Raw genomic sequence first — 22,899 nt, forward strand, 5'->3', positions numbered from 1 at the left:
TGCTGTGGAGTATCCTACAGTGCTCAGGACAGCCCCTCAAATCCAAGAGTGTTGTGGCCCCAAGTTTCCCCAGCACTGGGGTCCAGAGAGCCCACTGGAGGGGAGGAGGCGGTGGAGCTGTTACAGGTGGGCACAGGTAACCAGGTTCTCCGTGATCGGGACAAAGAATTGAACCGAATACCCAGAGTTTACAGCAGAGAACATGGGAGCAGGCCAACTCCAAGCAGAGATTGACCTCATGGGCTGGAGGGACTCTTCTTATAGGGCGGATCCTTCCTGGCTAGTTTGGGCAGGCTTTTTCTGTGACGAGTAGTTGTATTACTTTAAAGCTACTGCACATGTGGCCTGCCATGGTTTTCCTGGACTGGCCACCAGGGAAGGGGGTCCCACAATGTTGCCTAGTTGACCCCCCCTTCTCTGGGGTCCCCTGTACTAGGTTCGCCTTCCCCTCCACCAGAGAATTATAGCTCTCTCTGTTAGAGACTGGAGAAAAGGAATTATTTATTCAAGTTATACAGACTTAAGAGTAATGACTCAATACCTTCATCAAAATCCCAAAGTCCCTTAAAACACCCACAACATACACAGTCCTTCTTTGCCCCTTTGCCCAGTCTGAGGTACCATATCTCAGGAGAAGAAATAGAAAGCCGCGGGGTGGTTCTCTGCCAAAGCTGCACGATGATTCTTCTCATGGCTGTGGGGGGGGGGCCGCGGGGTGGTCCCCCGACTCTGGCCAAAGCCATGTGGTTCTCTCTGCTAAAGCTACATGGTGATTCTCTCTCACATGGCTGCAGGAGTCCCCATTCTGGCCAAAAGCACATGGTTCTCTCTTCAATGGCTGCCATGTCTGTGTTTAAATCCCAGCACCAATCTTCCTCTAGAGTCCCATTTCCAACTCCTCCCACAATCAGCTACACCCACCAGGACTCCCATATCCTCCCAGCTTTACTGGGCTGCCATGTGAGTCTGGGCAGGTGTGGCCCCATGGCGTGGAGCCAATCATCTCCAAGCTCTCACACAGGCGCTGTAAGGGGCTGGGGAGTTGCCTCCCAGTTACATCTTGGGTGGAAGTCACTCCCTTCTCCCTGGCTCAAAGCAGGGCCACAACCATTTAACATATTAACATATCATTTAACATATCCATGAAACCAGTTAAAGGTTATAGATACATTAAATGACCGTTCTAGAGGTTATCTGTGAAACTGTTGTTATACAAAACAACTCAATGGCCCTGCTCCATGTGTCCCATCCCCCCAGCTCAGAATTGTGGGGGTGAGAACATCCAATATTTTTAATATTTCCTGGATACCCTGAGTTCTGGACCTCATTACAAATCCTTCTCTTGGGGCCACCCTGGCTGCACCCTCCTACAGAGCCACCCGGCTCTGACGTGGTAAAGTGGAGACTCACCCCCAATGCAACGGCTTACCCATCGGAAGTCTTAAACCTCGCTGATTCCAGCCTCCACTATTCCTCCAAATCATCTCATGGCCCGATGAAGGAAAGGAAGGACAGGGGAGGGGAGCTAAAAATTTGTTCCAACTTTCCGATTGTGCACGTGAATGCCTTGCCCTTCACATTCATGGGGCTGGCTCCTTCCAGCTGGGTTTTGACAAATCAGCCAAAAGAAGGGGGCTTGGCAGGTGCCGGACAAAGTGCAATCAGGAAGTGTGCACCATCAAGAAGAGGCGAGTCTGCTGGTAGAGAAAACAATTCTGCAGGTCATTTTCCTGACCCAGCTCGCTGTGACTTAGTTCTGTATTTTAAATAAATACCAAAAACGAGAATCAGGTTTAAAGGGCTTTGAGTTCACGTTAGCTAGGGAGGGTTGCCCTTGGGACTGGAACCTCTATGTTCATGAGGAGTCTCTGGTAAAACAGTTATAAAAGGCATCTCATTTCGTTCAGGAAGAAAAATCCCTCTATTGTGCCAGTGTGACTTCAGAACTCGAGCGGAACTGTTTTCATGCCGTTCGGTCGTGAGAAAACAAGGAGCGTGCCTCTGCTGCAGTCCTGCCACGGGGGTCCTCACGGGTGCCCGCGGCATCGGTGCTGGGGAAGCAGCGGTGCCACCACTCCAGCCTGCGCCTGACCCTTGCCGGCACTGCAGTGGGCATCCTGTCTCTCGTGGAACCGATGAGCCAGGCGTGACTCGGGGCTGCAGCTGCACTTGCAGAAGCCACACGGCTCCAAGGGCTCAGCTTTCACATATCACAAAGCCACAGTTGACTGCACACGGCCACCGGACCTGCCTGTCAACACAGCCCCGTGTTCTGCTGAGCGGTGCCAGGCTACGAAAAATCTCTCCCTGACCCAGCTCCTCGCTGATGGTGCCCACTCAGGGTGCTCATGGGCCCGGCCTCCGCAGGCCTCGGGGGACTCAACTGCGCCCCCGTGGGAGGAGGTGAGGAAACCTGTTATCACGTGGCCCCAGGCCCTCCACTCGAGTGGGTCCTCCTGCGTGCACTCCCCATCCGGAAGGACCTCACACGGGGTGGAAGAGGCAGGTGCATCCTGCCAGCTCCCCACCTGTCTGGTCACACTTAGTCTTTCTGGGGTTGGACGTGGTTCTCCGAGTGCACTGCCATGTGCGGTTCACACACCCTGAGTGCGTGTGTTTCCTAGTGAGAAGGCTCCCCCAGACCCGCTCCCATGTGACCGGGGTGTGGCTCCTCCTGCCGGTCATGCTTTGTCACGTCCCACACGGGAAGCTCCCGGGTGGGGGTGGGGCAGAGACGTACTGGGGCTGCCGCCTGGGGGCAGATGGTGGCAGAGCGGCTGGCCCTCGGGGGCCACGGGCCCTTCCCACGGTTCTCTGGGGAACTCAGTGTTTTGGCCTTGCCCCTCCAAGTTTTCTATCTGGTGTTTGGTCTTTTTAAAAATAAATGTGGAAGGTTTCTCTGTAAGTCAAGAATGCTAGCACTCTCCATGTGTATAATAAGTAGAAACATCTCCCCATTTATTATTTTTCTTTGACTTTGTCTTGAGTGTTTTCCTATACCGTCTTAAATTTTTATGTACTCAGTAGTCCGTATTTTGATTTTTCTTTCCTCTCAGAAATTTCTTTGCCAATACTGAGTTATTAATTTGACTCACCCCTGTTGTGGTTTCATGGTTCTACAATTCCATTTCTCTAAACATTCGACTCTGACCTTTCTAGTATCTGCGTTGAGGAATGCTAAAAAAAGATCCATGTTGTATCACTGTCGTTCTGTTCATTGTTGTAACACCATGTGCCAGGCCACCTCGCGTCCCGCCGATTTGAAGTGTCCCAACCCGAGGCCACACAGACACGTTTGCTTTGCTTCTCCACACCCGCCGGGGCTTCTCCCTCAATGCCGCTCTCATTCGTGCCGAGCTCACAGTTTCGTTACCGGAACCTCGAAGAAAATTTAAAACACGGTTGAAAAATATGTCTTCATTAGCCACCCCTTCCCTGACATTTTTGGCTATTCAATGATTACTCTTCCTTCAGACAGTTTACATGATGTTTCCCCGTACCCTAGAGGAGCTCAGAACAGAGGGAGAAAATTTAAATTCCAGTCTTCTGTCCTGATGGTTGGTGGCGGGGCTGGGGTGGGGAACACATCACCTTTCAAAGACTTAATTGAACTCCTTTTTCAATATGGGATCCATTTTACCCACCAGGGATCCAACTTCAAATGTTTTTGTTCAATCAGGGGACAATGTTTCAATGTTTGAAAAATCTTAGAATTACAGATTTGTGTGTCTGAGAGCTATTTGAGAGGTGCTATCATATAAATTTCTCCCTAAACATAGGAAGGAACACAACTAAACTGAACCAGAACCAGAGAGGAAATACTCCTTATTTTTGTTAAGGTTTTTGGCTTACCTATTCCACTTCTCTACCGCAGGGCTTGTTTGACCTTGAGTCCCCTCCAAATTGAGTGACACTGTCTGTACTTGAGGACTCCCCCTGGGGCACCCTGCTGGGGAGTTTCCTTGCAAAGACTAATTTCCTGATTCTCTGGCTAAAGAGAGAAGGTTAATAGTTTAGGGAGTTTGTTTACAGGCCATTAGAAACAATTAGCACATTGCTGAGATTAAACCACTTCTCCATAATGCTGGATGGCCTAGAAAAAAAGGACTCAGAAATGTCTATTTTTAGCACCTAATTAAGACAGACTGGAGATCCCCATCCTCTCTTGCCTTCCTATTTCATATTTTAATTATCAAGTGAGTCTTAATTTCCTCCAAGCTAAGTTCTGCCTACAGTAACTTAAATAGTAACTTGAAACGCTACTCAGGGATTCTTACAAAGTTTTAAATCTCCCCATAACCATTTGTAGGCTGGTGATTTTTCAACCTTTCCTCTTGGGCAATCATTTCTTAAAATTCAAACTTCTTAATGATTTCCCTTTTCTCCTGAAAAATGTGTCTTTGTTCTAAGTCGGCCATGCCGCTGGGACACACTGCCCACCCTCTGTTGTCTTCTTGTAGCATCTTGCCTGGCTGCTCTTCCCCCAAAACCCTGGCCTCTGGCCATTCACTCTCTCTCTGCAGGCAGTCCCCGGCTGCCCTTGAAGGCTCCTGTGTCGTGTGCCAGAATCCTACTACGTTTGGTGTCCCTGTTGAACCGGTCCCCCGTAGCTAAGGCCCCAGTCAGCACAGCTCCTCATCTCTAACATTCCACACACTGACTGACCTCAGGGTCCATAGAACATGTTCAATCTTATCAGTGCCCCCTACTCAATTTTCGTTTGTGGCCATTTTTTTTTTCTCTAAGCTGCTGCAGAGAGGGAAGCAATTTAACATATGGTTGGGTCTATGTGTCTTTTCCACGTTGTATGCTCTGGTCACTGAAGTTCCACCGGGATGGTGCCCAGCCAGCAGCCCAGGATGCTTACTGGCAGACTCATAACTGGGTCCTCAGTTCACCTCCAGGTCTGTGAGCAAGTTGTGCTCCCTCTTGCCACGGGCACTTGGCAAGTGCTGCTTCCTTCATCTGTAAAGTTCACCCCCTCCCCCACCCAAACCCATTCCCCCTCCTCACACAACTTGGCCTAACAAGTGAAGCTTTACAAAGGGGTTGGCTCTCAGGGACCCCTGGCACCAGCACCCGTCGTCACCTGCTGACTACAGATAGATGGAGCTGACCCGAATAACCAGGCATTAGTCCTGTTCCCCTCAGTGCCATGTGCGGTCCTCCAAAAGCGGTGACTCCTAGGGGTCACAGGTGGCGGGCTGTCTTGCGGGATCAGCAGAAGGTCACCTTGTCCCTGGGAGAGGGGCGCCCCAGGCCACCATGGAGAGAATGAGCTGCGTCGGCCCCTTTGGGGAGTGAAGTCAGTTGCAGTTCGGTCTCAGCTAAGTCAAGCAGACAATATGGCAAAGAAATCGGGGACCCACCGACAAAGGGCCCGTACCCTCCCAAGAAGAGGGTGTGCATACTGGGTCCTGTTGATCATGTCATTGGAGTTATTAAGATAGGAGAATATGATGGTCAGTTCTGTGTTTCAGGAAGACACGTAATTCTGGAGACTGGGCAGAGCTTCCCCCTCAGCCTTGGGCAGATCACACCCTGCAGGGACTCATTCAGCAGAAACCCACCCCAAGTTGTGTTTACCCCGCAGCCTAGAGCCCAAGGCAAAAGCCGCAAGCAGACGCTTCCACTGACATTTTATTGACGTGTGTTTGTGTGCACATCACATCCCCGGCCCCAACTCCATCCATCATCTCTGCGCCTCAGACGCACACACTTCCATTCCCCAGAGCGCTCCAGACCTTCCTGACCCCAGGGCCTTTGCATGGCTCATCAGGAAAGCCACTCCTGGCTGTTCAAGCAGCGGACTCCCCCCAGTCCTCAGGCCCTCGCCTCCTTGTCCCCTCCCAGGCACCCAAGCCCTGACGCCTGCAGGCTGCCCCCTAGTGTCGCAGCTCCGGCCCTGCTCTTCCTTCAGGGGTCACCTGCAGCTTGGCCTTCTCCTTTCATTTACCAGGTCCCAGGATGACAGTGCCACCCTCAGCAGATCTGCACTCCGTCCTTTTCATTCACACCCAAATTCAGTATTCAGCACTTAACGAGAGTGAGTGGCGGGGCGTAGGGAAGTAGTATCTATGGAATGAATGAATGAAGCCAGCCTGAAGATCTAAAATAGTTGGTGAGAACTATTATAGAAATTACACCTCAAAATGCACAGCAAGAAAACAGAAAACAGACATTCTCAGCCCAGACTCTCGGCTTGAAGAGGCTGGTGCAGGAGAGCGTGCCTGTGGTTTGGTTTCAAACGCCAGGCGGAAGGTGTGCATGGTGCGTGCTAAGTGTTGTTGAGTGTGTGACAGTGAGTCAAACATTGGAATGCCACAGTGCATTTTAAGTCCACTAAGGCAGCTCGTTTAAAAAGTAACTCTGGCCTTGGCTGGTGTGTCTCAGTGGACTGAGCATCAGCCCGGGAACCGAAAGGTCACCAGTTTGATTCCCGGTCAGGGCACAGGCCTGGGTTGCAGGCCAGGGGCCCAGCTGGGGTCATCTGTGCGAGAGGCAACTGACGGTTGTTTGTCTCCCTCTATTTCTCCCTCTCTTCTCCTTTCTCTAAAAATAAATAAAACCTTAAAAAAGTAATATTAAAAAAGTAATTATTACTTTTCCAGTGAGAAATGCCCCTTTAAAACATAACCACCGTGCTGTGACTCTGACTCACACAGAGGAAGCTTTGCCACTGCCTTGTACGCCAGCTGCCGTGGCCCGTGTAACGTGGGATTTCCAGGCCCGGGTCCACGGCAGGCAGCTGGGATGAGAGTGTCTTATCAGTGGCTCAGGCGGGGCATTTTCCCGGGGCTGGTTTGAGATGAGTGTGGACAGAGCGTGACCCAGTGCTCATCTGCGTGGGTCTCTGGGGCCAGGCAAGTGCAAAGGAAGGATGGGGTGGGCCGGGCAAGCTGCAGGGTCCACAGAGCCCGAGGGGACCATGTCTTCAGGACATTGCATCACACAGCCTCACCGTGAGCATTTGTAAGACAACAGCCGTTGCTAGGAGAAGGTGGCAGGTGCATGGCAAGACTGAAGCATGAGTCCAGGCAGACTCCCAAATAACACCAGTTTCAAGCTCCTACAAAAAATATGTGTGCTCTCACCTGAGGACACGCTTATCGATTTTAGAGAGAAGGGAAGGGGGAGAGGGGGAAAGACATCGGTGTGAGAAACATCCGTGAGGTCAGTTGCCTCGCACAGGAGCCCTGACCGGGGGACAGGACCTGCAACTTGGGCATGTGCTCTCGTCTGGAATTGAACCCACAACCTTTTGGTTTCTGGGACGATGCTCCAACCCACCGAGCCCCACAGGCCAGGGAATGCGCATGCACACGCTCGCTCTCTCATATTTCCTTTTTTTAAGTTTAATCTTTGTTGTGTTTTCTCCATGACCATTTACTCCCTTTATACCGCCCCCACCCCAGTAATCACCACACTGCTGTCTGTGTCCCCGAGTCCTCCTTTCTGCTCAGTCCCTCCACTGCATAACCCCCTCCCGACTGTCATCCGCTGTCTGTCTGTCTGTCTGGGTGTCTGGCTCTGTTTTGCTTGTTAGTTCAGTTTATTAGTTTTCACATATTTCTAGTTGAAGGAAACTTTCATTTTTTCTTTTATCCCATGTCGAGCAGTGATTATCTGAAGAATTTTCTGGGTCTTTCTATACCTTCTTATTCGTGGTTATACAAAAAGTCTTTCAACATATATATGTGTGTATGTAGGACTTACATAGATGCATTGCACATATAAGCATAAACGTGTATGCATGTACACAAGCCCAGGAGTACCTGTGCACACACACACTCACACATGTACCTGTGTGTGTGTTCCTAAGTATGAGTGACACACGCGGGGATATTCTTCTTGGAGAAGCGGGCGCACTCCGGTGTTGAACAGATCCTGTCTTTCCTCCTCTAGCAACTTGTTTTTGTGCTCAACAATATTTCACCGAAGGCCTTGGAAGCAGGGACCTGCCGACAAACCTCGTTCACCTCCAGAGTGTCCGCTGCAGGCGCCTTATTTAACTCCACTCTCCCGTGGGTGCCAGGACTGCGGCCGGTTTTCTCCTCCCCTAACGTTTGGGTCAACAGCAGGGAACACACACCTTTCCAAGCCTTTCCGGTGCTTCTGGGGAATGGGTTCCTCGGAGTAGATTTTCTAAGCCATAAAAATAACCGAGTTCCGAACAGACTAGTGTGTTTTGTTGCCTCTCAGAGAGATGGATGGCGTCCACCTCAGGGACAGCCCGCCGGCCGAGTCACAACCAGGGCACTTCACCAGCGTCACCGTGAGTACTCAAATTCGGGAGGCTCCAGGCAGATTCGGGTCTGCCTCTCCAGGGTTTCATGTATATTTGTGTAGATAGATAGATACACATCTTCATATATATGTATTATATATAAATCTCCATATATATGTATACAAATCTTCACATATGTGTAAGATCATATTTATTTTTATCTAAATTTGTCTTAACAATTCTGAACCAAGACATCATTTTGCCCAACAGTCCCTCTAGGTAAATCAATCTAAATGTAAAACACCTCAGAAGCATATTAAATGTGAAACGTTACCATTTCCAGCCTTTTTAGGCTCGAAGGCTGTGCTATTTATGCAAAACTACTGCCTTTTATCAAAATACTGAGAATATTCTGACATTTCTGAAGTAGACAAAATGTCTACTTGTATTTTAAGGAAAAAAGTGACAAACTCTACTCGTTTTGATAACAAATATTTATTGAGAACATACTAAGTGAATTCTAAGTGGTACAAAGAATGGAAGTAAGGATAGAACCAAGGTCTTTACCGTGAGACATTCCTCATCACCCTAAATAATTGATGGGAGGGATAGTGTGCAGAACTTTAAAAATATTCCCAGATGCTTGGCAAGATGGTGGGAGATATTAAAAAATGGGGGGGGGGGAGCTTACTGACTCAGGGGGCTTAGAATCTACCAGGGGACTGTGAGCACAGCACTTCTTTGGCTCCACAAAGGGGGCGCCATCATTCCTAGCCTCCTGGTGGTGTTGGGGTACTTTGAACCGAACCGTGAAGTCCAGGCAGGACTTTGGTGGGTGGTGAGGCCAGATCATTGTAAGCGGTGGCAGAGAATGATGAGCAAAGATGTGGGAAGAGGCGATAGTCACATCTCAGCACATGGTCTGCTGTGGCTGACCTTGGTGTGTGTGAGGGAAAAACTGAGGCTCAAAGGAAAGACAGGTCAGTGTCAGGCGAGGCAGGGTCTGCATGCGCTCTCGGGGGCGTGTGTGGAGTGTGAGGGGGCTTCGGGAGGATGTGTCTGCTGGGTGACACTACAGAAGGGCGGGGGAGTGGAGGGGAGAGCACCCACTGGGAGACGACTGCACTAATTCAATGAGAACGTGCTGATGGACCTTTAATTAGACCCCCAGGCAGCTTCTGTGCAGGTCGTAGTTGGCTTAACTAAGACAGTGAATCTCTCGGAGAGACACATGGGCCATACCATAATTCACTGATGAATGAGAAATGAAGTTCAAGCCACTGAATAATCAGAAAGTAGATTAAAAAATTACTGCAAACCAGGAGCATTGTTACGACTTGAGGTTCTTATTTCCCTGAACCTGGGTAATGGCCCCAACAGAGAAGACCAGCACATTGAATCCGCTCAGTGTGAAATCTGTGGACAGGACAGGGTCTCCATCACTGACCACCCTGGAGGGAATGGGTGGAAAACGCACGCAGTGTGCCCTGAAGCAGTGAAGCCTCCCAGGGAGAAAAGGGGAGCGTGAGGAGCCAAGGCTCCTAAGTCAGGTCGGGACTGGAGGGAGAACAAACTCACTCCCTGCTGAGCGCTCTGGATCGGGGTGCACTGCTGAGGACGCTCACACGCCCCCCCACCCCCGGATTCTGCTGCTGCTGCTGCCGCTAACAGCGATGAGGATGGCGTGGTCCAGCAGTCAAACAGGCATAAGACAGGTTAGCTAGAGAAAATGACCAAATTTAATTACATGTCTATGTACGGGGACCCCACGGCCATGAGTGGTTCAGAGACCAGGAGGGAAATGGAGGTACACAGGACCTGCAAACCTAGGGGTGGGGGGTACACCTCAGGGCTGCACAAGGTCACTGCAGGGAGAGAACCTGTTCAGTGAGTACAGGTCTGCCTTGCCACACAAATAGGTAAAAAGTCGTTGGGGTTTCGACTCCATTGTGGACCAGGCTCCTAATGTACATTCTTCTAGGCCATAAAGGATGGGAGCAGAAATTCCCCTTGAGTCTGTAGGGTATTGGTCGCCTTTAGCTCAGAAGAATCTACACACCATTGAGGCTTGCTCTCCATGGCGATGGTGATGTGTGCATCTCTGCTGTAAATGTGAGCCCAGGCCTTCATCACATTAGAGCTGTGGGATGGACAGAGCCTGTGGGGGAGTTACAGGGGTGGATGGGGCAGGTGGGGGCATTACAGGGGTGGATGGGCAGGTGGGGGGGTTACAGGGGTGGATGGGGCAGGTGGGGGTGTTTCAGGGGTGGATGGGCAGGTGGGGGTGTTTCAGGGGTGGATGGGCAGGTGGGGGAGTTACAGGGGTGGATGGGCAGGTGGGGGAGTTACAGGGGTGGACAGAGTTGGTGGGAGGGTGGTTAGGAGAGGTACTGAGCAGCGGTGCCCCAGGGCTGGCCCTTACTGTCAGTGGGAATCACTTGATAAATTCTTGGGAATTTCACAAGCCAGTTGTCACTAACAATTACTTAAAAATTATATTTTATACTTGTAATTCAGTAAGGGATATTTTTAAAAGGCCAAAAACACTCTAACGTCATCATTTGGTGATTACCTTGCTACATTTTGCTCTGATCTGTGTTCTTGAGGGCAGTCTGCATCTGCAACATCGAGACGGTGGAAATACTGCCGAGTTGGGGGCTGCCGAGGGTCTCTCCCCAATGCCGGTTCAGTGGCTTCAGGTCCGTGGCTTAAGGTGACCAGAGAGGAGTGTTCACACCACAAAAATCAGCAAGTGCAAATCAGACCTAATCCCCCACCCCCACGGGCCAGGTGTCACCCATTTCCCATGTGACCTGGGGGCTCTCCCACCCCTCACCCCTCAGGTGGAGAGAACTGATGTTCTCTAAGCAGCTCCTACTCTTTGCTCCGGGGTCTGTCGGTCTCCGCTGCACTGCACAAGCCCCAGTCAGCGTCCAGTTGCTGTCCCGTGTTCCCACCGTCCCCTTGTTACTGAGGAGGGTCATGTTCAGTGACTGCAAGCAGTCGGGCGAGCCACAGTCTCTCCCTCCCAGTTTACTCCCACTCACATGAACAGGCAGAAGTGAGTGAGCACGCTCTGGTGTTTGACCTTGACTTTGACCCTTGATTCTCAGGGGCCCTAATATTTAGAGGAACATCACTGGGTCTAATGCTAAGAGCAGGAAAATTTTCAGGTAAACAAGAGCTCGTATTTCATTTTATTCCAAGTTTCCTGGGCATCGGGGGCGTCTGCTGACTCAACAACATGATCTGTGCTTGAACTGGATGTGCTGCGGGGCTTTGACAGAAACAACTTTTTTCCTCACATTGCTAAAACAAACGAAAAAAAAAACCAACCCTAATTTCTGTATGCAAGGGATAGGAGGCCGGTGATTTCTGATTCTTATTTCGAAAACCATGTTTCGATTGGGTCTCCGGCACCTGAGCCGTCCTCTCCTATTTCAGCCTCTCGTTCAATAATTTTTTAAAAGGTTATTTATATGCACTGGGCCTGAATGTCAATCTTGATATTTTCCACTGTTATGAATCTAAACTCTAAATGGGGTACACTGACAATACAGACAAATTTAATCTTCTTCACGTATAACTGGAGGATAAAAGGTCAAAAATAAAACATGTTTTTCCCTTTCCTTCGGGTAAACATGCAAATAGCTCATTTCCTTTGAAGCGTGTATATACAACATGCGTTCTGCTGCTTTGCAGCAGGAAATAGGTCGCTGAGATGCAGCAAAAGTTAACCCTTTCATTTCTCTGGCTAAGAAAAGGGTTATTTTCTTCTAACACAAGGTCCTTCGCCATGCTAAAGTCAGTCACATGACCTCCTGTTTGGGGCTTTTTAAGGAGGTAGGTTCATAAAGCAACTCTTTCGGGCAGCCTCTTTCCTCTTTTGACAATCCAGTGACGCCCTTCTTACCAACCAGTGTCACTGGGCTTGCCCCTAAGAAAGAGAGAGATTGAGCCTCTCCCCCTGAGAATTTCATAGTCAGGGACAAATGGCAGTGCAGGGTGCCAGCGTCATAGCCAAGGGAAGAAGAGAGAAAGGTGTCCACGGAATCTGTGAAGGCCCCAGAGAGGAGGCAGGAGGGAACGGCAACCACGAGGCCCTGCAGGGGGTGGCGTGCAGAAGGCAGAGTGGGGGGCGGGCGTTGGGGGTGCTGAGAGAGCCTTGTGGATTCCCCCGTAAGACCCGCCCCAGCCCTCTGTCACTTCGTCCTCTCCCTTAAGCCTTCTGCTGCAGAGTTTTAGGGACACCGTGTTGAAATTCCATCGCGGTACAGAATCTGCATAACGCAGACCGAGGCGGGAGACAGAGGGACAAGAGCAGTTCATGACCACATTTTTCCGCAGCCCGAGAAATCCCATGTGCCATCTGCTGTTACCTTCCAAAAACTCTTTCAGAGCATGAAATGGTAGTTTGTGAAATAAAGCAAAATGGTTACATTATCCAGAATACGTTATCCACGCATCACTTTATATTTGAAAGATCCTTATTCATTTGTGTATTTGCAAAAAATCAACTAAATAAAAATAAGGGAAATATTGTCATTTCCCTTGTCCACTAACAGTGCTTGGCACCAAGTGGGTCAGTTAAGGTTGGTCCAGCAACGGCAGACAGAGGTTTTGTGGCGCGTCCATTTTTCCCTCCGATTTGACCAAATCAGCTTCTACCTCCTGCCGCCTCCCTGACGCAGCCCAGACTCGGGCAGGAGGACAGGAGTGTGGCTGTGCCAGGCTGATGGACAGCCGGTTTAATGGGACATCTTCAAGTTCACTACTGAGGTTAATTGGCCTAAAATACCTTAAAACTAAATGAAAGCACTTTTGCCTTAAGAAAGCAATGTACAAAGTTTGATGGCATTTCAGCTGATTCTAGAAGAAGCAGTTCTGTGATAAAATGTGTCATTTGCAACTTACAAAAGAAGAAAGATTTCTTGTCTTCCCCGAATGTCTTAGAAGAAAAGAACAGTCCCCACCAATCGCCATGCTCGCAAATGCCTCAACTTTCTCCTCAGGCTCCGTCCCCGACGGACACTGTTTTGCCTCTGCGTAGAGGCACTTGCGGCCTTTTTCTACCGTGGATGCCCCACGAAAATTCCATCTCTCTCCTAGAATGCGCTTTCCATCCTATCCTGCCCCAGTCGGGGGACAGGATTTCCGATTGTCAGTGATCCCAGGAATATATCTTTGCTTTCGTCTGTGCTCGTACCGGCACCCGCCATGTATGCGTTTTATGATCAAATGTGTTCGCTGAAATCTAGGACCGAAATTTCAGCGTCTCTGTATTGCGTGAGCAACGCTAATGCCGACCTGCTCCTGGATTTGAACACTCGCTTGCTTCGGGTGTGTCTCGCCTGCCACGCTCCAGAGTCACGAGAGGTAGCACTGATGGGCTGTGTCACCTGCGTCACCTGCGTCACCTGTGCAGGGTGGGTCCGCCGCATGCAGGAGGCCAACACACCAGCGTGAGAGCTGTCACTGAGGGACACTACTCAGGCTGCCGCTCCCCCGGCAGAATCTGGGCTTTCGGGGATCTTGCCTTTCAAGGGCGCAGATGGAGGTAGCGGGATTTAACTCTGACTGGGTAGCATAGACGTTCTGATTTCCAGACTCTTTCTGGCTCCGCTTGTCAGGGCTCTGGGATGACAGTGAACCCACGTTCCTGAATTCAAATTCATTAATCTTTTGTAAAGCATCTGGAGCAAAGGCGCACGGACAGCACACGCTGGCCGAGCCCCGGGAACAGAGGGCACATTCCGGGCGGTCCAACCCCAGGCGCTCGTTAGCCTTGTGGCCTCTGGGTCTAAAATGTCCCACCCATCCCCAGTATTTTATTGATGTGTTTGTTTTTAAAGATTTTATGTACTCGTTTTTAGGGAGGAGAAGGGAAGGAGAAAGAAAAGAAGAGAAAATCAATGTGCGGTCGCCTCTCGTGCTCCCCCTGCTGGGGGCCTGGCCCGCAAATCAGGCCTGTGCCCTGACAGTGACCCTTTGCTTCCTAGGCCAGTGCTCAATCCACTGAGCCGCACCAGCCAGGGACCCAATATTTTTAAAAATAAATGCTAATTTATTTTTTGCTATTTTTTGTTCCAAATTTTTATTTCAAAAAATTTCAACCTAAAGACAATTGAGAGATAGCTACGCTGAACATGCATGCACACTCACCCAGTTCCTCCCAATACCGTCCTGTCTCTCTGGCTTTGTCACCGTCCCCACCTCTGCTCAGACAGACAGACACATGTTCCCCCTAGTTCTTCTGAGATTAACTTGCAGGTATTGAGACAGTGGACCACGCAATATGTGGGCACACAGGACCCAAGACAACTCCATTATTCCTTTCCACACACCATGTGACTCCTGAAAACAACATTACTTTTATCTAAAACGTCATTCATATTTAAAAAAATCCCCCACTTACCCCCAAATTATCTTTAATGCCTGTCATTGTGTTTTTGATTCAGTTTCCAAACAGCCCTGGTTGGAAGTTGGTTAGTATTCCTATTTGGTCTTTTTCAAAGTCAAGACCAACGTCCTGATAATATTGCCTTCTTTAAATTGTTAAAAATATTTTTTTAAAACGTGAAAATGTCATGCTCCTACAAACATACAGTGAATACATGTCAGAGACTTTATTTCACTTGTTAATTTTTGAGGTGAGAGGAAGATGTTCAAAAGATCTGAAAGGAAAACCGCTGGCAGCCGCGCAGGCCTGGCCTCGCCGGCCAGGGAGGGGCCCTGCCCACCGCGCCTCTGTGGGCACAAGTAATTGCACGGATTTCCGTGTGTCTATAACAGCACAAGGACAGTGAATGGCGCAGACTGTTCTAGAAGCAGATGCATGCCAGGCAGCCCGGCGTGCCACCGGACACGCGGTGCGCGTATCTCCTTTGTGCCCTTTCACGGTCCCCCACACACCTTCCCGTCTCCTCCGATTCGTGATCATCAGGACCTCAAAGATTATCGATGATCACAAAGCAGGCTGGCCTCACTGGTTTGTCCTGGTCACTTACACGGGTGGGGCAGGGACGGAATCGACGGCAGAGGCTGCCGTGACTTCTCTCACCCAGGGCCACACAGCGCGCCTGACCGCACAGGTGCCCGCGTCACCCCTTCTGGACGTTTCCATACAGAACTTCAGACTGGATTTTTTAAGCCTCCCTGCTGGCTACTCTCTGACTCCGAAACTGAGCCCCGGGCTCTCTCCCCATTCACCTGCGTAACTGGCACATTGGGCGAACTCCCATTTTGAGTCCCTAAGAATATACTGAGGTTCCTAGTGTGGCTGCCTTCCCACCTGTGAGGCGGGGCCCCTAGCCAGGGGGTCCCCAATCTCCCTGGGAGTTCTGGATGGACGCATAATTCAGTAATTTCTCCTGAAAACCAGATTTGTCAGATTTGATTAAATAAGAATTGCTCTCAAATATGACACTCCAGCTCATCCTAAGTTGTACGATTCATTTGTCCAACTCCATTTCGCCAGGAAGGAGGACAGATGTTAACTGAGTCCGTGAACTGTCACGTGCCTGATCGGAATGTTGTCTGAGCACTGTAGGCACAAATCTGCCCCCAAGCTGGTGACCAGAAAACTCAGTGGTGGGGAGTGCTGGGGCAGCAGCGCTGACCTCTCCCTTTGCTGAGGACACAGGCTACAGTCCGAACTTCACAGCAGGACCTCGGGAACTGCTGGAGTGAAACAGAAGTGTGTACATTTCGCCCCTCAGAGGCTGCTGTTCGCACCACTGCCAACCTGCTCAGCAGGGCAGAAAGTGAGGTTCTGCACTGTGGGAGTGTAGGGCGGTGCTTCAGCCAAAGGCAAGACCTCAGGGTGGGGGGGACTCTCTGTAACAGCCCGCTGCTGTTTCAGACACGGTTCTATTGGCCCCTCCAAGGTCACCTCGGGGAGGCTGTGTTGGTTTGAACTGGACCATCCTTCTCACGCAACCCTTAGCATGAGAACGCCCACCAGCCCTAACTGTTGCTGCGTATCTCTGTGTTTGCACGGAGAGAGGCTAAACCTTGCTAGCTTTCTCCGGCCCTGCGGCAAATCCCAAAGACAGCACATTCCATGGGGGAGACGCCGTTTTCATGTGCTTGCAGGTTCCTGGGTTAGGACTTGGGCGTGATCGGGGTCACTTTTCTGCCAACCAGCCATTTAATCGGTCACCATTATTCAGGACACCTCAGCCACATAGGGACAGGGGGAAAACCCCACTGGGTGGCAAACCATCCTGTTTACCCAGACTGCTACATTTCCGGCAACTTTCTCAGCCAAAATTTGCTCAGTCTTTTCTCATTTTTGTCTGTGCTCGTACCTAATACCTGATGTACTGCTTTTCGTCAGGCACTTCCTGGACAGCATTTAACATGGTAGCTGTTGTACACAAGATGAGACGGTAACTTACAAAACTTTTTTAGTTTAGAAGATAATGTGGCAATCACTCCTCCGGCCTAACCCCGTCCTCATCTGTGGGTGCTGAGACAAACTGGCACCAGGCCAGTTCCCCACTCGGCCCAGAGGCGGCCTGGGGCCCCGCCTTTGGCGCTCAGCCTGGCTTGTTGGTGCAGCCCTGCCCAGCGGGGGCACTGGGTTCAGGGGTGGGGCCAGCTGTGCGGTGAAGACGGTCCTGCTCACCGAAAATTGAATGTGCACAACACAAAGGACATGCCTGCCTTCCTTGCTGACTCGATTATGCAAACGGACCCCAGTTACTTAGCTATCTTATAATTGCTAGAAGTGCTCCGAGACCACTTCGTTTTGAAAGGAAACTCACGTCACATAAAATGAACCACATTAAAGCGAACAATGCAGAAGCATTTAGCACATTCTCAGTGTTTGGCAGCCACAACCTCTAACTAATCAGAACACGCTGATCATCCCAAAACTTCAAGCCCACTCCAGCAGCTCCCCGCGCCTCCTTGTGCCCCCTGCACCCACTAAACTGCTTTCTGACTCCAGAGACGTGCCCGTTTTGGACTTGCCTGTAGATGGAATCACACAGTGTCTCCTGTTTGCATTTGGCTCTCACCTGGCACAGTGGTTACAGGCACATCCGTGCTGGTGTGCACACCAGGCCTTCGTGGTGTATGGATTCGTGGTGTATGTCCACCGCGGTTCGTCTACCACTTGCTTGCTGGTGGACATTTGGGCTGTTCCCACCTTTTGGTTCCTGTGAATAGCGCTGCTGTGGATACCTATGGACGGGTATGTGTTTGAGTCACTGCTTCTACTTCTTCTGGATATGTATGAAGGAGGGGAATTTCTGAGCCACCCAGTAATGTTTGGTTTAACTTTTTGAGGAACTTGAGGCTGTTTTTATTATATATTCAAGACAGGTCTTTAAGAAATTCTCTCATCTTAACTCAAAAGGCTGAGTGGTGGTAAGATGCCTCGGAAAGTAAGCAGACCCCAGTGGGGAACCGTGTAACCTCGATCAACTTTCTTAACTGCGCTCAGAGCCTCGGTTCACTCGTCTGTTAAACTGAAATAAGTAACACTCGCCTCACTGAGTCGGCGGTGGGACATCCGGGAGACGGTACACAGGAAGCACTCTCTTGCTGTGGTGTATTGGTATTTTTTCACCTCAATACAGGTACATGATCTTAGTTTTCCCCACGGAATATCCAAAGCTCTAATTTCCTACCTACTAGTCATTCCAGGAGAGGTTGGCTTTAGAATTAAATGTTCCCATATATCAAAGCCTTATGTATCAATATACGAATTATCATCTTTGTAAAAGGAGGAGCAAAAGGTTGCAGAGGCCTTCTCTGAAGCCTCGATTTATCCCTTTCTGTGGGAGCCCTCCTGGGTTTGATCCTATCGAATTCTTTGTAGCGCCTCAGAACTCATTTGAATGTCTTATGTTGAAAGACAGTTATATCATCTCGCAGCTCTTGTTGGATCTAGAGCGAGTTTCAAAGACGCCGCATGTCCCATTTTAAGGCATGTTTTTTCCCCTGTGTGTGGGGCTACAACTATTGTAGGGTCAGAGGGAGCAGCCCACTGAGCAGAGCGCTCCTCACATTTTCAAGGAGCTGAAATTGGTAAGCAAGGGACCTGGAGGTGGGCCTTGAACTAGGCCGCGTGCCCCCAGGGTGCCCAGGGAAGGAACGGGCTCATTGTACAAAAGCCTGAGCCCCCCACAGCAGGCCTCGAGCACCCTGTGAGTATGTGCTCAGAGCTGTAGGGTCCCAGAGAGCCGGTGGCCAGCAAAGCCACACACCCGCCCTGACTACGTGGAGGGTCCATCTCATGGCAGAGGGGACCTGTATCCAGCACTGCAGCAGGAAGGTCAAGTTGGGACAGTGAGACAGTATAAGAAGGAGTAACAGGGAAATTCCACCAGGCGCGGGCCCACATGTGTTGGGACTGTGTATCTAACAGACTGTGGTCCATCTTCCGACAGTCCGGCAGGCAGGACAACCCCCGGCCCCGAGAGGCAGGCCCCAACCCCCGGCATCACTCATACACCACAGTCATTCGGGAGGCCCCTTGGTTGGACATTGGACCACGTTCGGCTCTCGCCGCGCCCCTGACTCGCCGAGCAACCTGGGCAAAGCTCTGTCCCCTCTCTCAGCCCCGGTTTGCTTTTTTGTTATTAGTTTTAAATCAGAGCAACAAGTCCATACCTCAAAAGAGTGTTGTGAGGGAGGCATCGGATGAATTCTGAAAGAGGTGTGGCCTGATGCCCGGCACAGAGCGAGTGCTCACGTAATAAGCGTGGCCGCCATCACCACCTCCTTCGTCATCGTCACCAGCCACGAGAGAGGGCATCATCCATCCCGGATGCCTCCCCGTGGAGCCCCGTCAGAAGGGTTCATACTGTGACCAGATTTGCGGAGTTTGGGAAAGACCCCCGGAGTTCATGAGTAACTTGGTCACATTCAGTGTATGTCGTCACAGGTCCATGTAACATGAACCAGACTAATGAAATGTAATACGACTCTTTCTTAGATAGCAATCTGTCTATAAAGAGGAGTTTCTACAGAAACTTTTAGACATTTCTCTGAAGTCAAAGACACACTATTCTATTCACCTTTGAGAAGTACAGCTTCATAGATGCCTATCAGAAAAATTATTATATACTTGGAATTTGCAGAATATAAATGTGAACAGTTTTACAATATAAGTAATCATTAGATAGGGACAAATTTGAGAAACTTTCATTCATAAACCCAAACAAAAAACCTTCTTTAATTATTCGGTTGAAGTTTGGTACGTTCCCCCTTGAACCGCTTAGGAGAAAACCCACATCTGTCTCAGTGAATCTTGACTTCTGGCCCCAATGGTTCTGCCTCCTGAACTCTGAGTACGAACTCCAACTGCCCCAGTGGCCTGAATCCCGGCTGGGGCCAGCCCCGAGGCGCAGCGGCGTCGGAAGCACTGGTTCCCCTCGCGCAGTAATTCCAGCAGCTCGCACTGCCCCGACTTTCATGTGTTTCTGTGAGCACCAAGTGCATTGCCTCCCCTTCCTGCCAGCGAACTGTGCTTAAAGAAAACAAATCTAACATTGAACTTAATGCCAAGGAGAGGCAGAGAAATGCTGCGTGGTAGAAACAGTCCCCTCATGTGTGTCAGCAGTATGAAGGTGACGAACTTGAAGTCTCACCCTGCACGCGTGTGACTTTCCCTGGGTGGGAGGGTGTTTCTGAGCCCCCAGGAATGGTGGGTGTGTATATTCTCCATTTCACCAACCAGGACTCTCCCTGGAAAATCAATTACCAGCCTAGTTTGGGAAAATCATTTTGCCTATTAGACCCTGAAATTCATTTTGAATTCTTAGCTACCGAAACTTACTCATTGATTCCGAAAGTGTATATTAAGACCTGATGCTGTGCCAGGTACTTAGCTGCATATCAGACTCAGGAAGTTCACTAAGACAGATTTACTTGCAATTACAAAGACTTCGAACAGACTAGAGTCTACATATGATTGAAAAATACTTCCCCAAAACACGTGGCAGTGCTTTTATAGAGGAAAAGCCCAAACCGCTAGATGCACAGGCAGGGCCCCTAAATTCTCTTCCAAGGTCAGTGAGGCTTCTGGGAGGGCGGGTGGTGTGATGGCAGGAGCAGCAGCAGCTGTGCTGAGTCTGAGTGCACGTGCTCAGAGGAGTGCGTTTGAGTGCCTCCCTTGCCCGGGGCATCTTCCAGGCTCTCGACCTAAAACCTCTCACTTCCGCCTCACAAAAACCACACAGGACAGTTCTTTTTCTATCCCATTTACGAGGTTAACCACAGAGAGGGTGAGGAACCAGCTCCTATCCCCACAGCTATTAAGTGGCAGAGCCTGATTCACAGGAAGGAGCGAATTACTTCCCAGAGTTCCTTCTGTCTCAGGAGACTCTGAGTTGTCCAGGGTACAGGTTACAATGCCTAGAACTTCATCTCAAATGGGTAGGTTCCATATATTAATCAACACATTTGTATTTATATATTAAATCGATAGTAACTTTGATTAATACGGTAAAAAGGTGGTTAACCTAGGTAAAGAACATACAATTTATTGTATTATTTTTATAATTTTTCTGCAAGTTTGCAACTTAAGTGCAAATTAAAAGAAGAAGAGGAAGCAGAATATTTACACGTGTGGGATTCAGTGAGGGTGTCAGCCAAGCAGTGGCCCGCCAGGTGCTCGTGGGAAGGCGTCGGGAGCAGGCTGCCGCGGTCGGGGTGGGGAGGGGCAGGGGTGCTCAGACGTCCAGGCTCAGAGGGGCAGGTGGCAGTGAGACCCGGCGTTCACAGACGCTCCTCAGAGTCGGTGGCACCGCCGAGCAAACTGGATCATCATGCTTCTGTGTAATCTTCAGTTGTGAAATATGCATAGTAATTGTGGGTCGAATAAGAGCATAATTTTTTATGATAGTCAATTGAGTTTTGTTTGCTACAAAACTCAAGATGTGTGAACATTACAAACAAAACTCAACCTGCCTGATCCTTTCTCTGTTCATTTCGCCTAACGCTCCCTCTATTCTTAGCCTCCTCTGTAACTGTCATCTGTATTTCCAGAACTCGGATCTCATTCCAGGTTCCATGTCTGATCGTGACCAACACATATGTCAACATACAGCACTGACATATGGCGCTCCATTTCACCCAGTAATTCCTTCACGTACCTGTGCCGCTTCTCCGCAAAGTGCGAAACTCAGGGCCTAGAAAATGAGGCAAATTCCAGGTGCGTGTGGCTGGCCCCCACACACGCCCCCACACCCGCGCTCCCCCCTGCCTTGGACAAAGGGCTGCAGGTACGAGAGGCGCAGGAGGAGACCAGTCTGCGTGCAGTGTGACAAGTGGTGGGGTGTTGTGCACACCACCAGTACCTCCAGTGGCCAGGAAGGGGGCACATCGAGAGGTCAGTGAGTCTTTTTAAAACCAGAGATTGAATGTGAATTTTAGAGGACAAGCAGGAATTAGCCAGTAAAAAAGAGGGAGACAAAGGCTTCTCGGGAAGTCGCTGCGCTGCCAAATTCCCGACACTCGGCAGCAGAGAGGCTCCTCAGGGACTCTCGTTTGAATCTCCTCGAGGGCTACACGGCGTCAGTCACACACTGCTGGCCTTATCGCGGGTGACTGTCACCTTTCTGGACTTTTTGAACACGAACCAGAATTAGATGCAGGACCCCCTGTTGCTCGTGAGGAATTCAGTCAACATTTCTGGGGCGTGAGCACTCGGGGTGACGGTCGGCCCCGGAGCACGTGGCAGAATCCACTGGCTCTCGGGGACGGAAATGCTGTTCTACAGGGAATTCCACGGGGCCTCGTGTCTGATTCCAGCTCAATTGTCAGCCAGTCCTGTGTCCCTTGTTCTTACTGAGAAAAAGGGATGGTCACAGGAGGGCGAGTCGCACAGCTTCAACAAAGCGACCACATGGCCGATCCATACTCAGGGTGACTCTGGGTGATCAAAGCCCCAGGCCCCCCGACCCTCACTCCAGAGAAGAACCTGACTTCCTGACCCGCACCTTCGGGTCTCTGCCGGTACTGACGGAGCCGTCGAAGTTCTTCAGGCCGGCCGCCCGGTTCTCGGGCAGACAGCCCGGCACTCGGAGCCCCTGTGAGCACTTCTCAGGGGTCTGACCACATGGGGGAAGCCCGAAACCTCTCATGCACATGCCAAGCTATAGCCCTAGTGTTCTGAGAGGACGTTTCAGGACCCCTCTCCGGGAGATAATGCAGTCGTGTGTAAAGATGACATAATTATTTATTCTTAAAGTAACCCCTTTACTATTTGTAAACAGGTGCAGGGATTCACAGATTCTAAGTTTATGCCCTGATGCATTCTGATGGATTTGTTGGTGTATAATTTACACGTCGTGCAAAGCCTGGTGTAGGCGTGCAGTGAACTCTGTGCCTTGTACAACCATCACCACAACCCAGAGGTAGAATGCGTGTCACCCTGAGAGGTTCCCCGTTGCAGAGTTGTGACGTCTTCATTCCCACCTTGGCCCCAGACAAGCACTGATCTGCTCTCTGCCTATGGAGCTTTGCCGTCTCTAGAAATTTCATAGAGACAGAGCCAGACAACGCATAATCATGCATCTGCTTTATTTTTCCTCGGCATAATTATTTTTAGTTTTTTTCAGAGTTGTCACGTGTGTGTCTCTTGATGAACACAACGCCTTTGAATGGATATGATACACTTTGTTTCTCCTCCCACCAAACAATGGACATTTGCAGTG

General features: G+C 50.1%; 1 protein-coding gene and 1 long non-coding RNA gene across 2 annotated transcripts in view; one reads left to right on the plus strand and one right to left on the minus strand.

Moving 5' to 3' along the window:
* The window catches only part of PRKN (parkin RBR E3 ubiquitin protein ligase), an 869,798-nt gene that overhangs the window by 505,640 nt on the left and 341,259 nt on the right, over positions 1–22,899 (plus strand). The gene's annotated exons all lie outside the window — the stretch shown is intronic.
* On the minus strand, positions 8,736–11,115 carry LOC128627971 (uncharacterized). Its single transcript, XR_008392275.1, has 4 exons — positions 11,064–11,115; positions 10,800–10,934; positions 10,287–10,385; positions 8,736–9,947 (listed from the first exon to the last, which is right to left on the minus strand). It is a non-coding gene; the product is annotated as an uncharacterized LOC128627971 (long non-coding RNA).

The sequence above is a fragment of the Artibeus jamaicensis genome, unplaced genomic scaffold (genome assembly GCF_021234435.1).
Source record: "Artibeus jamaicensis isolate MK-2021 breed Jamaican fruit bat unplaced genomic scaffold, CSHL_Jam_final contig_497, whole genome shotgun sequence".
NCBI classification, from domain to species: domain Eukaryota; kingdom Metazoa; phylum Chordata; class Mammalia; order Chiroptera; family Phyllostomidae; genus Artibeus; species Artibeus jamaicensis.